This window comes from Rhinopithecus roxellana, chromosome 8 (genome assembly GCF_007565055.1).
Source record: "Rhinopithecus roxellana isolate Shanxi Qingling chromosome 8, ASM756505v1, whole genome shotgun sequence".
NCBI classification, from domain to species: Eukaryota; Metazoa; Chordata; class Mammalia; order Primates; family Cercopithecidae; genus Rhinopithecus; species Rhinopithecus roxellana.
In genome coordinates this window covers 59,144,338-59,162,929 of record NC_044556.1, presented here as the reverse complement: position 1 = coordinate 59,162,929, position 18,592 = coordinate 59,144,338, and positions in this window count along the sequence as shown.

Here is an 18,592-nt window from a genome sequence, read left to right as displayed (position 1 = left end):
TGATGGGTGCAGCACACCAACATGGCATAAGTATACATATGTAACAAACCTGCACGTTATGCACATGTACCCTAGAACTTAAAGTATAATTAAAAAAAAAAAAAAAAGAAAAAAAAGAAAGATAGAAGAAAAAAAAAAAAAAGTAAACAAGGAAATGAAATCACTCACCCAGCACCTAACAATTATGACACATCAAAGCAGGGATTTTTACCTTCAACAATGTAATACCAAAGCTTAGTGTCTTTACCACTAGACTGTCCTAAACATGGCAATCATGGTGGAAGGGAGAGGATAAATTTGAAACACATGGTGGAATTGTGTGTAATTGGAAATATTGAAAAACAGTTTGTGATATTGAGTGAAAGATAGGAAAGAGATGAAGTGACTCCACCAAAATGATAATGGTGAAATTTATCAAGATAAGATGCTTAGAGGGAAGGCCATGAAGGCCAGTTAAGGAGAGATGATAGTTTTATTTTAGACATCTTGGCTTTAAATGCTTCAATAACACAAATTCTTGAAACAAGCGTTAAACAAGTTTTGTTGTTGATTAGTGCATCTTTGTTTTTTTCAGGTTACCTATATAAAGTCTTTTGCTTCCCACTTGATTTTTCCACTTTTGTTACTGTTCATTTGGGTCACAATGGGTGGAATGATGACTACTTACAAAACACTGTGTAGACTGTTAGATAAATGATAAATGAGAGCCTTCTTTGTTTTATGTAATACTTTCATGATGGTAACCAAGGTAGCTTCTCGTAGGAGCTATACAACCTATTTTTCATTTTCATTGGCCTAAGAAGTAATATTTGGGCTAAATGTGAGTCTGGTCAATGAGTCTGGTTTCTGCTGAAATGGGAACCTAATTCTCCAAAGAGCCTCAATTTTCTACTCCACCAGGTCTACAAAATACAGAGCATTGTTTTTCTATCTGCTTAGATTGTAGGGTTCAAGTTTAGCCTTCTTACCTTTCAAATTGCCTTTTGCCAAGGGTTTTGAAGCACCAAGTGTGATAGGCAACAATTCTTTACGGAAATATTGGTCCGTGTTTATTCGTAAGGTTTCATTAAAAAGGAGAAATAGAAGAACAAAAGATGAGTTCTGGAGATGAACTGACATATGAAACCTTATTCATCTTTCAGCAAACCATTCTCCTTTGAGGCTGTGGAGAAAAACAATCCCATAGCATATTATCGTGTTTTCAGACTCTGCTTCGAGGTGGACCTATTCTTCATTGAGTGTTCCTGAGGATATTTTAAAAATCACATTTATTTCAATGAAAATGTAAAATTAATGCTTTAGGTGAGCAGATGTTAGAAGGATCAGTGTCAAAATCATATCATTACAGAAGCCTGTATGCGGATTCATTGCTATGATGCGCCACGCACTATAAAAAATTATTTAATACATTATTCTGCTTACCCTCCAGACTTACTGTTCAAGTGCCACTATTATTGCCAGTTTGCAGATGAAGAGATTAAAAACTTGAGGTTTTAAGTGACTTGTCCTAAATTACATAGCTACTAAATGGCAAAGCTGGGACTCAAGCCCAGGTTGTTTAATCAGTTGACAAATTTTTATCAATGCTGACTACATAGCACTACCACATTGGTGCCAGTGATGCAGCCATGAATAAGCCAGACATGGATCCAGCCCGCCATGATCTTATACTCTAATGGGAGAGATGGGGGCAGAGTCTGGACAGTACATTTTCATGCTTTGTTTTGCAAAGCATTTTTCCTGAGTTCTCTGAAATCACTTCCAACTCTTCTCACTTGATAATGTTGTGGGAGATTTTATGATGTTTTACCACACGACGGCCAAAGCTTGGTCACATCAAGATGAGTTTAGGCATCATTATTTGGATACGATATTTACATGCAAGCTGCCCCTGGACTAAGAGGAAAAAGAACTCAAAGAGAGACACTGTTTATCCATGGGCAAATGTTTGAAGACGTGAAGAATATGTAAAGACCATGTGGAAACTGTGTCTGTGTTGAATGAATGTTAAATACAGCCATGCTGCTTAGTTATTTTCTTGTTGGTGAATACCACCATGAACAGGAAGCTCTGTGACATGCCCCCAGGAGAGGAAACCCACAGGAAAAGTAATTCTTAGAAACTGGTCATTTCTAGGCTGATCCTGCTTTGGGCTTTCCTACTCTGGAGTCCCTGCCACTCCCTGGCCCTTTTAGTTTTTTTAAAAATGTATTCCTTCATTCCATAAACGAAAGAATTACTGTTATATTTTCTGCCAACGTGCACCGCCTTAGTGATCACACTGGGTTTGATGGTCTTAATATTACTTGTATAGTGATGACTCTGACATTCACATCTTCAGCCAGACTGTGCTCATCAACTTCAGAACAATGTCTCCATCCAGTCACTTGACATTGCCACTCAGATGTCCAATTGGTAACTCTTCCATTAGAATTTCAGGCCCATGGGAGAAAGGATTTTGTTGTTTTTGTTCATTCTAGTGTCCATTGTACCTTGACCAATACCTGGGTCATAATAGGCACTCAATCGATATTTAATGAATAAATTGTCTCTAATGCCCAGGCCATACTAGGCATTAGTGGTAATAAGATAACCGAGATAGATCTCTTGCCTCTAAATGTTTATATCACAAAGGAAATGACAGATATTCAAAGAAGTCATTGATATATAAAGCCATCAGAACTGACAAGTGCACAGGGTGTGTGAATATCACAGGAGGTCTCTCCTCTGCAAAGCCCCTTCCCACTGAAATGAGCCTTAGAGAATAGAGACAGAGTAGGTTGAGAAGGAAGAACGGCAGGTTCATTTAGAGGGGATAGAATAAGCAAAAACACAGAAGTTGACAATTTAGGCTTCATTCAGGGAATAGAAAACGATCCAGGATATTAAATCATAAGGTGTGTGGGAGGAAATGACAGACTATAAAGCTCAGTTATTGTCTCAAATTCTATTCCAAAAGATGGTCTTTATCCCCCTATCAATTCCAAACAGAAAGCGTATAAATGGTCCTCAGGGAGATGTGTTTTCTAGTGGGTCCCATGATTAGCAATGCAACGCAAATAGTGCTTGCAAAACGAAGCAGCTGGGTACAATTTGAGGGGCAAGGATTTTTTCAAAACAGAATTACCCTTGCCGTGTGTATTAGTTTGTTCTCACACTACTAGAAAGAACTACCTAAGACTAGGTGATTTATGAAGAAAAGAGGTTTAATTAACTCACAGTTGCACAGGCTGTAGAGGAAGCATGGTTGGGGAGGCCTCAGGAAACTTACAGTCATGATGGAAGGGTGAAGGGGCAGCAAGCAGCTTCTTCACATGGTGGAGTGGGAGAGATAGAGTGAAGGGGGCAGTGCTACACACTTTTAACAACTAGATCTCATGAGAACTCACTATCACAAGAACAACAAGTAAGAAATCCAACCCCATGATCCAGTCACCTCCCACCAGGTCCCTCCCCCAACACTGGGAATTACAATTCAACATGAGATCTGGGTGGGCACACAGAACCAAACCTTATCACTGTGTGTCTTTGGACAAGTTATTCAATTTCTCTGTATCTCAATGTACCCATCGAAAATGGGCAAAATCATACTCATCTCAAAGAACATTTTAATAATTCAGCGATGTAATAAGTATTTTAAACACTTTGTGCCAGCCACTATTTTACATGTTTTATTCACATTATTTTATTTCAACCTCCTGACAACATTTTATAGTAGGTCCCATTGCTCTTCCCCTTTTATTGATGAAGAAACTGAGGCATAGACTAAGCATTTTGCCCAAGGTCACACAGAGCTAACAAGAGTCAGAAAAATGATTCAAACTCAGAAAGTGCTGTGTTAGACGCCTCACTCCTAAATGTTCTAGAATAACACCTCAATTAGTATGTATGCAATAATTATTAGTAGTCATCATTACTGTCATTTATTATTACTGCCTGCCAGTAATTCAATCTCTTAAAACAACTTTAAGAAATTGATACAAATATTATTGCCAGTTTATAGATTTTAAAATTGAGGCTTGGAAAGGTTAAACACATTATCCAGTGCCAGAGTTGGGAAATAGACCCAAGAAGGAAAGCTCAGAGGAACTGAATAATTTGTCAGAATTAGCGCTCCCAGGCACTGTTCTGCTCCTAGTGTTGAAGGTAACGCTAGATATTACTGCAAATAATACTACTACTACTACACATTATATGAACAACAATATCATTAATTGAATGTTTACTATGTGCCAGACACATGTACCATCTCATTTAATGCCCACAGTTACCTTATTTTATAATATTAACTACTTTTTTTTTTTTTTTTTTTTTTTTTGTCTATTTCTATGACATTAAACATGTGGGGGAATTAAGGCCAAGGAGGAAACTAGCTTAAAAGTAGAAGGAATATAACAAAACCCAGATCACTGCTGAGTTTTCCTAATAGCTTTTTTAAACATAGATGGATAAATGTTTTAGTGCAGAATACTATTGTCATCACTAATATTAGCTGCAAATCATCCCCCTAATATACCACCAAAAATTTATTATAACTATGCTTATCCAAACTCTATTTAACTCACTAAGTAATCAATTCCATCTGTTTACTGCCTGCTTTCTAAAGCAACACAGTAACATCTTATGAATTAGGCATGACATTTTGCAAAAATACATTTTCCATATGTCTATCTCTTTACAATAATGTTCTTCTTTTTCAAATTCTATGTTAGATACAGTGGGTACATGTTCAGATTTGTTACATCAGAGTATTGCATCATGCTGAGGTTTGGAATTAGGATCCTGTCACCCTGGCAGAGAGCATAGTACCCAATAGGTAGTTTTTTAACGTCTGCCTGTCCCAGCAGTCTGTAGTGTCTGTCCCCATATTTATGTCCATGCGTGTTCAATGTTTAACTCCCACTTAGAAGTGAGAACACACAGTATTTGTTTTTCTAGTCCTATGTTAATTTGCTTGGGATTATGGCTTCCAGCCCCATTCATGTTGCTGCAAAGCACAAGATTTCCTTCTTTTTTATGGCTGCATAGTATTTCGTGGTGTCTGTGTACCTCATTTTCTTAATCCAATCTACCACCGATGGGCACCTGGGTTGATTCCACTTCTTTGCTATTGTGAATAGCACAGCAATGAACCTGTGAGTGCGTGTGTCTTTTTGGTAGAATTATTTGTTTTCTTTTGGGTGTGTACCCAGTAAGGAGATTGCTGGGTCAAATGGTAGCCCTGTTTTAAGTTCTTTGAGAAATCTCCAGACTGCTTTCCACAATGGCTGGACCAATTTACATTCCCACCATGTGGAAGAATTCCCTTTACTCTGCAGCATCACCAGCATCTGTTTTTGAACTTTCTAATAATAGCCACTCTGACTGGTATGAGATGGTATCTCATTGTCATTTTGATTTACATTTCTCTGATGGTTAGTAATGCTGAGCATTGTTTCATGTTTGTTGACCACCTCTGTGTCTTCTTTTGAGAAATGTTTATTCATGTGCTTTGCCCATTTTTAAAGGGGGTTATTTGTTTTTTGCTTGGTGATTTAAGTTCCCTACCGTATAGATTCTTGGTATTAGGCCTTTGTTGGGTACATCGTTTGTGAGTATCTTCTCCCATTCTGTAGGTTGTTTGCTCTGTTGATAGTTTCTTCCTCTGTGCAGCAGCTCTTGAGTTTAATTAGGTCCCACTTGTCTATTTTTGTTTTGTTACAATTGTTTTTGGGAACTTAGCCAAAAATTATTTGCCACAGTCGATGTTGAGAAAAGTATACCCTAGATTGTCTTCCAGGATTTTTATAGTTTGAGATTTGTATTGAAATCTTTAATCCATTTTGAGCTAACTTTTGTATACAGTGAAAGGTAGGGGTCCAGTTTCAATCTTCTGCGTATAGTTAGCCAGTTATCCCAGCTCCACTCATTGAAGAGGAAGTCCTTTCCTCATTGCTTGTCTTTGTCAGGCTTATCAAAGATCAGACGGTGGTAGGTGTGTGACTTTATTTCTGGGTTTTCTATTGTGTTTCATTGGTCTAGGTGTCTGTGTATATAGCAGTACCAAGCTCTTTTGGTTACTGTGGCTTTATAGTAGAGTTTAAAATCAGGTAGTGTGATATCTTGGGCTTTGTTTCTGTTTTACTTTTTCTTTTGCTTATAGGACTGCTTTGGCTATTCTGGCTGTTTTTTGGTTCCATATGAATTTTAGAATAGTTTTCTTCTATTTCTGTGAAGAATGTTCTTAGTAGTTTGACAAGAATAGTATTTAATCGATAAATTGCATTGGGCACTATGGTCATTTTTACAACACTGATACTTTCAATGTGCAAGCATGAAATGCTTTTCCATTTATTTGTGTCACTTTGATTTCTTTCAACAGTATTTTGTAGTACTCCTTGTAGAGATCTTTCACCTCCTTGGTGAGCTGTATTCCTATGTATTTTATTTTCTTTGTGAATACTGTAATTGAGATTGTGTTCTTGATTTCACTTTCAGCCTGGACATCGTTGGTGTGTAGAAATGCTACTGAGTTTTGTGCATTGATTTTTTATCCTGAAACTTTACTGAAGTTGTTTATCAATTCTTGTCGCCTTTTGAAAGGGTCTTTAGGATTTTCTAGGTATAGAGTCATATCATCAGTGAAGAGAGATAGCTTGACTTCTTCCTTTCCTATTTAAATGCCTTTTATTTCTTTCTCTCACCTGAATGCTCTGGCTAGGACTTCCAATACCATGTTGAATAAGAGTAGTGAGAGTGAGCATCCTTGTCATGTTCCAGTTCTCAGGGAGAATGGTTGGAGCTTTTGCCCATTTAGTATGATGTTGGCTGTGGGTTTGTCATAGATGGCTCTTATTATTTGGAGCTATGTTTTTTAGATGCCTAGTCTGGTGAGGGTTTTTATCGTAAAGGGATATTGGGTGTTACTGAAAGCTTTTTCTGTGTCTATTGAGATGATCATAATGTTCCTGCTTTTGATTCTGTTTATATAGTGAATCACATTTATTGATTTGCGTATGTTGAACCAATCTTTCATTCCAGGAACAAGGCCTACTTCATTGTGGTGTATTAACTTTTTGATGTGCTGCTGGATTCAATATGCTAGTATTTTCTTGAGGATTTTTGTGTCTATGTTCATGAGGGATATTAGTCTGAAATTTTCATTTTTGGTTGAGTCTCTGCCAGACTTTGGCATCAGGCTGATGCTGACTTCATAGAATGAGTTACGGAGGGGCTCCTCCTCCTTGATATTTTAGAGTAGTTTTAGTAGGAATGGTATCAGTTCTTAGTATGTCTGGTAGAATTCAGCTGTGAGTCCATCTGGTCCAGGGCTTTTTTTAGTTGGCAGGTTCTTTATTACTGACTCGATTTCAGAAGTTGTATAAACGTTTTGCAATGTTATTATATATATTTATGGTATACAACATGATGTTTTGATATACATATAGATGGTGACACAGTTACTATAATCAAGTAAAGTAACATATTCATTATCTCACATAGTTACCCATTTTTCATATGTAGCAAGAGTACCTAAAATATATTATTTTAGCAAAGATCTCAAATTCAATACAATATTAACTATAATTTTCATGTTGTAATTTAAGATCTCTAGACTTGTTCATCCTGTATGTTACTTTCTATACCTTGACTACATCTCCCTAGTTCCTCCCCACTTTAACCATTGTTTTATTCTCTGTCTCTGTGTATTCAACTTTTTTTTTAACTTTAAATTCAGGGGTACATGTGCAGGTTTGTTACATAGGTAAACTTGTGTCACAGGGGTTCGTTGTACAGATTATTTTGTCTGGTCGTAAATACCCAGGTATGAATGAAACCTCCTTTGCAAAAGTTTAATTGAGGAAGTTATGACAGTGAAAAAGATCTCCATCTTGCTTCTAGCTTTAAGCTGTCCTTGTTCATTCCTGGGCGTAGGCTAAACTAATCTTGGGAAATAATTTAGTGTATGGTTTGAGTCTGAAACAAAATTGATAATAGCCCTTTCCTGAAAAGACTCCCTTCTTGTCTGGGGACCAATCTGCATTTACGGGACTAACAAATTAGCTACAAGATTGGAAATTAGAGGTCATGCACCCTCTGGCTGCAAGAGTCTGAACTTCCCCAAATTGCTCCTGGGGATCACATCATTATTGTCAAACCCAAGATCAGGGGTTGAGATATTTTGCAGACCCTGTACTCAGTAGATCAGCTGATACCACCTAGACCAATAATCTGACTCAACCATTTCTGAGATCCCACTCAGGAACAGAAGACAACAAAAAAAACCCACTTCGAGCCCCCTATGATTCCATCTCCAACCTGACGAATCAGCACTCCCCACTTCCCGAGCCCCTACTCACCAAATTATCCTTAAAAACTCCCACCTCTGAATGCTCAGGGAGACTGCTTTGAGTAATAATAAAACTCTGGTCTCCCACAAAGCTGACTGCATGAATTATTTTTTCTCCATTGCAATTCCCCTGTCTTGATAAATTGGCTCTGTCTAGGCAGTGGGTAAGGTGAACCCACTTGGCAGTCACATTAAGCCTAGTACTGATTATTTTTCCTAATCCTCTTCCTCTTCCCACCCTCCACACTCCAGTAGGCCCCAGTGTCTCTTGTTCCCCTCTATGTATCCATGTTTTCTTATCTTTTAGCTCCCAATTATAAGTGAGAACATATGTTATTTGGTTGTCTGTTCCTGGATTAATTTGCTAAGGATGATGGCCTCCAGCTGCATCCATGTTTCTGCAAATGACATAATCTTGTTCTTTTTTATGTCTGCGTAGTATTCCATGGTATATATGCACCACATTTTCTTTATCCAGTCTACCATTGATGGGCATTTAGGTTGATTCCATGCCTTTGCTATTGTAAATAGTGTTGTAATAAATATACACATACATGTGCCTTATTATTAGATTTTTAGGGCAAATAGTAGAAAGTCTATCAAAGTTCATGAGACACTCCTTGGATAGGGCATTTTTAATTTAATAAAGTAATCTGGGCTTTCCTCATCTCTCTCCATGTACCATTGCTTTTTAAAACTTCTGTCTTTGCTCATAATCCCTCTCAGCTTTTGCCTTTCCTGACGAGAATATCAGTCTCTTCTGGTCTGTCTTTATGTGTAAATTCAGTTAAATTTCTTGTTTCCTTCCTTTGCCCCCTCAGCATTCCTATTGTAGATTTTCTGTCTGTGCATAATGACCGGCAATATAATTTTTGTTTTTTCTCATTTACCAAAAATCAGTTAAGACCCTACCACCTAAAAAATAGTAACTCATCCAGGCACAGTGGCTGCTGTCTGTAATCCCAGCACTTTGGGAGGCCGAGGCAGGCGGATCACAAGGTCAGGAGTTTGAGACCAGCCTGGCCAACAAAGTGAAACCCCGTCTCTACTAAAAATACAAAAATTAGCCAGGTGTGGTGGCACATGCCTATAGTCCCAGCTACTTGGGAGGCTGAGGCGGGAGAATCGCTTGAACCAGGAGGTGGAGGTTGCAATAGCTGACACCACACCATTGCACTCCAGCCTGGGTGACAGAGTAAGACTCCTTCTCAAAATAATAATAATAATAATAATAATAATAATAACTCCTACCATAAGGGGCCATTCATGATGCTGTAGTAATAATATGGTTAATGCTGATAATAAGCATTCCAAGTAGGTGATTATTTTTTAAAATCTAAGCTTGTTGAAGAGTTATTTATGTTTACAAATAAGGTAGAGACAATCTATTTCATAAGTGCTGTGACAAATAGCTTCAGCTGTTCACCACTGGGTTGTTATATTTCATAAGTGATTGAATTCAATTATGAAATTGCAAAGCAATTCTCATTCTCCTGGAATGGAAATTGCAATGTCATTGCCAACAAGCACCTATAACAGAAGACGTTCAAACTAAATGGCCATTTTCCAAGCAGTGTTCATTTTCAATGTGATATACAAATATTAAATAAGATAAAGTACTAATTATAAATGGTTTTGTTCATTTTTTGGTGTTTGTTTGTTTTTGTATTTGGTTCTAACATACATTCAGGGCCAGGGTTGCAGAAATACATGTCAAACTAACTAAAACATCAGGATTCCAATTGCTCAGGATGGTCTGGGAAGGCCTAGGATGCCCGCAGTGTTTCAAAAGGATTGATTGCTCTCTACTTGCAGCCTGTGTGTGATCAGCTTGGAATTAATTGCGTCTATACTCTCCATGTGCACCTGAAAATAATTCTTGGTAGGTGACTGGGTGAATAGTAATAAAGATAGGAAAAGGCAAGGGAGTTCCCAGACCTCTGCATTCTTGCAATAAAGCGTTTAAAATTGTCAAGCCTAAAGACTCGCTTACAGGGCCTGGCCCCAGTTTAAACTCTCTATCCAAGGAGGTCAAATGATGTAATAGGAAGAGGAAAGACAGGTTTGGGGCAGGTCCTGGCTCCCCCTGCCCACACTCATCAGCCGCACAGCTGTGCGGACTTCAGCACGTTCCCCCACCCAAGAAACTATTTCCTCAGCTGATTATCATGCCACCCTCTTTGAGCTTTGTGAGCAGTGGAATCGAGGCATGGAATGGTGAGTATATTGTCATCCCCCTACAAGTTTTTGCAGTAGAAAAGAAGGGCGGAAATAAATTAACAGTGCCATGAAAATTCGCTTTGGAAATCTTCCTCCAGGCAGCTTTTTCTTTGTCCTGACATATCAGACTTGAACATTAAACAAACAATAGCATCACCTCCTTATCCTAGATGTTCTCAGAATAGTATTGAATGCTATGGTCAAGAATCTTTCAGCACTGGAAATCTTCCTCCAGTATCCACCACTGGACCAAGCTTCTAAATATCTAATAATATATATCATTAGAAAGTGGTCAACCTCATTATGACGTTATTGCCATATGGATCAACTCACTATTAGGCCAATTTAATAAAATGTAAACATTAGGAGTCATGGCTCAGAGGGTATTTTTATCAATGAGCTAAAGCAATATAAGTCAAGCAGGCTGAAGCTTTGTCTAGACAAATTAATTTCAGCTCAAATAGAATTTTAAAGTTACAATATTTATAATATCTTTAGAATGACAAATGGATACATCTATTTTTAAATAAGAGTCATGTTGTATTTAGAAATGGGGCCAGGTGCAGTGGTTCACACCTATAATCCCAGCACTTTGGGAGGCTGAGGCACGTGGATTACCTGTGGTTAATAGTTTGAGACCAGCCTAATCAACACAGTGAAACCCCCATCTCTACTAAATACAAAAATTAGCCAGGTGTGGTGGGGGGGGGGGGGGTTCCTCTAATCCAGCTACTTGGGAGGCTGAGGCAGGAGAATTGCTTTAACCTGGAAGGCGGAGCGTGCAGTGAGTCGAGATTGCGCCACTGCACTCCAGTCTGAGCAACAAGAGTGAGACTCCATCTCAAGAAAAAAGAAGAAAAGCAAAAAAAAAAAAAAAAGAATGGGACCTGCTGTAGATACACTCACTATTCTGGAATGCTTCAAGTAGTTATTTATTTCACATTATCTTATGCAGCACCTTCAGTGTGCCAAATAAGATAATCCTTCCAATATTTTGGCAGGACCTAAGTAAAAGAACGAAGCCAACAGCCTCACAGTGCTTCATGCTTTATAGGCAAGGACTCGCCTCTGCGCACACGGCCTGAGTTCTGAATCAGCTTTCTCAAAATGTGACATTATTCTTCATAATATTATTTGGTTTCTGCATTAGAAGACTTGTTTCCAAAGCATGTCTTCAGAAGGTAGGACTCACACTCATGTTTGTTCGTAAAGCAAGATGTTCTGTAGTAGTGTTCTGGACAGCATGGTTTGACCTCCAGAGTCAAATTTGCATAATTATGAGTTGAGCTGTACCAAGCTTCTATTGTATTTTAAGAGAAGTTGTGAGAAAAGGGGAGAACGATGCCTATTTTTAAAACTCATTCTGTTGTTCCCAGATGATTTGAATTCCAATTTCTAGCCCAATTGTGTCATGGCCTGAGGGGACTGTTGAGTCAAACTTAGGACAACCTCGGCCCTGAGAGACTGAAATCTAAAGAACAAAGGACAAAAAGAGACAGCCAGGAAGCTCAAGGGTGTCTGGGTTTGGGAATTTGTTGTCTGATTAAAATTAAATTTGTTAGAAGCTACATGAATTAAAATACTATTTATATTTCGCTTATCTCTGGATGCAAATACACATTTGAATTGGCTCCTCTGCAAGATGACTGAGTGATGATATGTCGGCATGGCCTGGAGATGACTCCAGAGGCCAGAGTCCCGAGTCCCATCTGGTTCTGGTTTTTGTCTCAAACGAAACATTCATCTTTCCCAAATCTAAATTTCACAGGGGTAAAATGCAGAAAAACAACTTCCTGTGTTCCTTCCAGCTCTGAGATCCCATCACTTTGTACCTTATTCTAACATGTGTTTCTTATCAGCACAGCTTTGTCCGCTGGTCTGGTGATCTCCTGAAGGTGCCGGAGGCATATTTTCCCTGGAAAGAAATTGAGGCATTGGAGGCTCAGCAGCCAACTAGTTTGTGATTTAAAATCTTTTATCCCCTAGGATTTTGAACCGAGTAATTTAATTGTTGCCATCTCTTAAAATAGCATATTGACTAAGCTCATGGTCTTTGGTGTCAAAAAACCGGGGATTAAATCCCAGCCCTGTCATTTATAAGCTGTGTGACCTTGAGTAAGTTATTTAAGAAATGTGAGTCCCACTTTACTCCTTGTAAAATGAAGGCTACATGACTTCTTGTAAAATGTAGCTATCTCACTGAACTTCTGTCTGTATTAAAATGAGATAATATACAACCAGGCTTAGAGCAAAAGTTCTCCATAGGGTGATGGTTGCTATTGACATTCCCAGCACAGTGCTCAGTAACCTGGACTTTGGGCTGCTTGAAGACACCTGTCTTCACCTTGTTTGCTAACTAGCCGTTTGGCCAAGGGTTACTTGAGTTATGCCCAAGTTAGACTTTCCAAGCCTCAATTTTCTCATTTATAAAATAGGGATGATAATCCTTCTCTTGAAAGGTGTTGTGAAGATTAAATGACATAATTGGCTAGCAAACTGCCCAGCACTCACTGTGCAAACTTTGTGGATAACAAGACCTGCTCTTATCAGTGTTGTGTGTCATTTGAATATAGGTAGATATATTAGTTTGCTAGGGCTGCCGCCGTAACAAAATGCCACAGACTGGTTGGCTTAAACAACAGAAATTTACTCTCTCACAGTTCTAAAGGCTGGAAGTTCAAGGTCCAGATACCAGCCATGCACCATCTTCCCACTCCGTCTTCACATGGCCTTTCTTCTGTGAGCCCAAAAAGACATTTGAGGTACCCCAACATTCCTGGTGTGTGTTCCTCTTCTTAAAAGGACACCAATCCTACAAGGCTTTTATGACCTTATGTATCCTTACCCTTTTTGTTTTTGTTTTTTTGAGATGTATCGTCACTCTCGTTGCCCAGGCTAGAGTGCAGTAGTGAGATCTCGGCTCACTGCAGCCTCTGCCTCCCGGGTTGAAAGGATTCTTCTGCCTCAGCCTCCCAAGTAGCTGGGATTACAGGCACCCGCCACCACGCCTGCTTAATTTTTTGTCTTTTTAGTAGAGACGGGGGTTTTGCCCTGTTGGCCAGGCTGGTCTCAAACTCCTGACCTTGGTGATCCACCCACCTCAGCCTCCCAAAGTTCTGGGATTACAGGTGTGAGCCACCACTCCCAGCCTATCCTTAACTATCTTCTTAAAGGCCCTATCTCCAAATACAGGGTTAGACCTTCAACATATAAATTTGAGGAGGGACACAATTCAGTCCACCATAGAACCAGAAGTCAGCCTGCAGTAGATTAAGGGGAGAGCAAGAAAACAGATCTAATGAATATGGTTAACTTTTCTGAGGAGTTTGACAAAATAAGAGGGAAGAGAGGTTATCATTATTTATATCATTATTTCTGTTGGTATTGAAAAAGACTGGTGAAATGGGAAGAACATAAGCTGTAGCATCAAAGACCTGGGTGTAAATCCTGTCCCTGTGCATACATACGGAAACCCATATATATGCATAGGATATATATATGTTTATATATATATATGTTTATATATATGTGTTTATATATATATATGTTTATATATATGTTTATATATATATATGTTTATATATATGTTTATATTTATATATATGTTTATATATATATATGTTTATATATATATGTTTATAATATATGTTTATATATATATATGTTTATATATATATGTTTATATATATATATGTTTATATATATGTTTATATATATATGTATAGATTGTTTATATATATATATGTATATATATATATATTTATATATATATGTTATATATATTTATATATATTTATATATATATTATATATATTAGATTATTATATATATATATATAGAGTGATATAGAGGGATATAGATAGATATATTTATACTATTATATTTATATTGTATATATATATAGATAATTTATATATATTTATATAGATTTATTATATATATATATATTTATATATTTATTTATATTTTATATATATTATATATATAATTTGACTTCTGGTCATGAATTTCTTCATATCCATGAGACTCAGTCTCCATGTATGTGAAAAATAAACAATTATACCTCACTCTGGGGTTATTGTGAGGATTAGGATTATGCCAATCAAGCACCTTGCCCATCTCCTGGGATACAACAGGGGCTCAATAAATGTTAGGCACTGGGTTAAAACCACCCAAAATGCAGGCTCTTACAAGGTGGCTGAGTCACAACGAGAATTCATAGTCCTACATGGGAATCATGCTGTGCTCCCCACAGTTTGCCTCCAGGAATCAGAGTTGACTGGGTTCAGTGGTGTTGCTTTTTTTTTGAGGCGAAGTCTCGCTCTGTTGCCCAGGCTGGAGCGCAGTGGTGCGATCTCGGCTCACTGCAAGCTCCGCCTCCTGGGTTCACGCCATTCTCCAGCCTCAGCCTCCTGAGTAGCTGGGACCACAGGCGCCCGCCACCACGCCCGGCTAATTTTTTTGTATTTTTAGTAGAGACGGGGTTTCACCGTGTTAGCCAGGATGGTAGTGGTGTTGCTTTTTTAACTTACCGTATGCTGGTGATTGCTGATTTCAGTTTTGTTTTTAGAGCCTGTCAGCTGCCTAGACATAGAAACAGCCCTTTGGCAGGTAGGAGTGATTAAGAAGTAACGTACCAGACTGCTGGAAAAGCAAGAGAGCCCACAGGCAGACACTTCAAGGGCTTTTTGTTGTTGTTGTTGTTGTTGTTGTTGTTTGTTGTGTTGTTGTTTTCTTTTTTTTAAATGCTGCATGTGATGATCATCCTATCATACACACTTAATTCAATTACTGATCCTCCAGCCCTGTGTCTTTTGTCTCAGACTTTGCATCTGCAGAGAAGGAAACTCTGTTTGTAGCACAGCTCAGATTGCTGCCCAATACAAAGGCCCAGAAGTTAATCCGCTGTTTTGTTTCTTTCCTGTGTAGAGGGTCACTAGGTCTAGACAAGGTTATGTTATGATTGAAAGACTGCTCAGAAAATTTAATTAAAATCCCCTCTACTTTTGCTGTATTTCCCAACACAATGAATAGAGAACATAGTGATTCTGAAGAAGACATTTGAGGTCCACCAACGGGCCACAAGTTTCAGTTTGAAAATTATTTCCCTATAGGGCAGCAAATATTCAAGGGATTGGAGAGGATCAGAAAGTTGAGCGGGAATATCATTTACCAGATTATTCTTAAGTGACAAAGGAGTATCAGACTCCCTGTTAGGTTCAGAGGATAAACAAGACATGTAAGATATTGATCTTGTCTGCAAAAAAAACGCACAATGGAGAAAACAAACATGAGCAGATGGTGATGTTATGTTTTACATGCTAGACAAGAACCAGAGTGTAGGAACGATGACCAGGAGGTCATCAATTCTGCATAGTGGGGCAATCCAGAGAGACTTCAGAGATGAGGCACTTATCTTTAAATTGGATCACGAAAGATATATACATTTTAACATGTGGAAAAGGAAAGTGGAACATTTTAGGTTGAAGAAATTGCACTATAAATGATTCAAAAGAAGATTACATCAGACGTTCAAGAAAGCACACCCTTTCTATTTGATATTATCTATTTACATAAGGTCTGTTGCATGGTATTTACTCCTGCATTGGCAAATACAGTAATACAACATAGTTGAAGTCATTGGATCAATAGCAGTCTGAAAGCAACATTTTCCGTCATCTTTTCTATCTCAGGACCCATTGAATAGAATCAACCCATTTGTTCAAATGAATGAAGGAGAAAATTGAAGGAGCCCCATTTTGGCTTTTTTGATTTTCCCCATAAAGCCCAGATCAATTTGTTAATGCCTCGGTGCCTTTTTCCAGCTACTTTTAGCTCTTCCCACATACTTTAGGAGCACAGCTACTTACTTTCCCACCAATTTTATCCCTGTCTGCTCAGTTTATTCTTAGCTTTCTCATCTTTTCATGTCCTTTCCTGTTTTTTTTCTTCATCAATCACTATTCTGAAGCTTTTCCATTTCACTCTTTCCAGATAAGTTATTATAATAAAAAAGTACAAAGCAAATGTTTGTTTTTATCTATTACTCATTTTCACAAATATAGCCACTCCAAGTGTTTGTTTTATCACCAAGATTGTTGTTGTTTTTTTTTTGTTTTTTTTTTGGTAAACTTCTTGAGGGCAATAATTAAGATATGCTAAGATTAGGGTACCACTCACCTTCTCTTCTTTGCTAAGTGAGAGCTTTGGTCCCTCAATGTTCTCAGTGAGGCAGAGCAATAAGGAGGAGCAGATGTTAGCAAGAGGTAGCATTATTAGTGTCAAAAATGACTCGACTTTGGCAAAGAGGACTACATTTCCAACTAACCCATGGGACAAGGGATTGGGGTCCTAGTGGTCCTGGGACGAGAGGAGCTGACTGTTATCCTTAGATCCTTCTCTCTGAGTCTAGAATGTGTAGTCAAGAAGAAAGGATAGAAAAGGGAAGCCACGGCTTCATACTGAGCCTGGATGTTTTTATTCCTGCTAAGTTCTTCATCTGAGGTGTGGATTGGTTTACACAACAGAGAGAATTCCTGTAAGCCACCATCTGACCCTACATCAAAGGAGCTGGACTAAAGGATGATATTCTTTGAGACACAAGCACCTGAACCCTAATATGTTTCCAAATCTTTCAGACTTGTGCTTACATGACCCTACGGCAAATGTGCAGATATTACCAGATGTTACTTGGGCCAGAAAAGGTTTTGTGGACAAATACCTTTGGGGTCATTTGGATTATGCAAAGTTAAACAGGACTCTTTGTTACAGGTCTTCTCAAACCTATATTTTTTAATATTTTGTGACAAAATTATATTAAAGTTCACAGCATTTTCCAAACATCTATGGGCACGAAATTCCCTTTTGCATAAAACATCTTTGAGAAATTATAGTGTAAACATAATTCACAAAGCAAAGTACAATATTTTAAAGCTTATCTATACCTCTTGACTCTATTCACTACAAAATGGACCTAAATAGAACATCCCATAGGCCCCCGTCCATCCAGTATGTACCCATGAAACCAACTGGTTGCTGGTTACTTTACCCATGTCAGCACCTAATCTGAACATTTTATTTTGTAGCTCAAGTCAAAATATCTGATTTCTTTTTTCACTTTACTTGTAAAATGAGCAGATGTCCTTCAATTATTTTTTTCTCTCATAAATTATTGGGGTACAGGTGGTATTTGGTTACATGAGTAAGTTCTTTAGTGGTGATTTGTGAGATTTTGGTGCACCCATCACCCATGTATACACTGCACCATATTTGTAGTCTTTTATCCCTCTCCTCTTTCCCATTCTTCCCCCCAGGTCCCCAGAGTCCATTGTATCATTCTTATGCTGTTGTGTCCTCATAGCTTAGCTCACACAAATCAGTGAGAACATATGATGTTTGTTTTTCCATTCCTGAGTTATGTCACTTAGAATAATCTCCAGTCTCATCCAGGTCACTCCAAACGCCATTAATTCATTCCTTTTATGGCTGAGTAGTAGTCCATTATTTAAATATATCAGTTTCTTTATCCACTCGTTGATTGATGGGCATTTGGGTTGGTTCTGTGATTTTGCAATTGTGAATTGTGCTACTGTAAACATGCGTGTGCAAGTATCTTTTTTGAATAGTGACTTCTTTTGCTTTAGGTAGATACCCAGTAGTGGGATTGATAAATGGTAGTTCTACTTTTAGTTCTTTAAGGAATCTCCTCACTGTTTTCCATAATGGCTGTACTAGTTGACATTCCCACAAGCAATGTAGAAGTGTTCCCTGTTCACTGTATCCACACCAACATCTACTATTTTTTGATTATGGCCACTGTTACAGGAGTAAGGTGGTACTGCATTGTGGTTTTGATTTGCATTTCCCTGATCATTAGTGATGTTGAGCATTTTTTCATGTTTGTTGGTCATTTGTATATCTTCTTTAGAGAATTGTCCATTCATGTTCTTAACTTACTTTTTAATGGGATTGTTTGTTTTTTTTCTTACTGATTTGAGTTTATTGTATATTCTGGATATTATTCCCTTGTCAGATGTATAGATT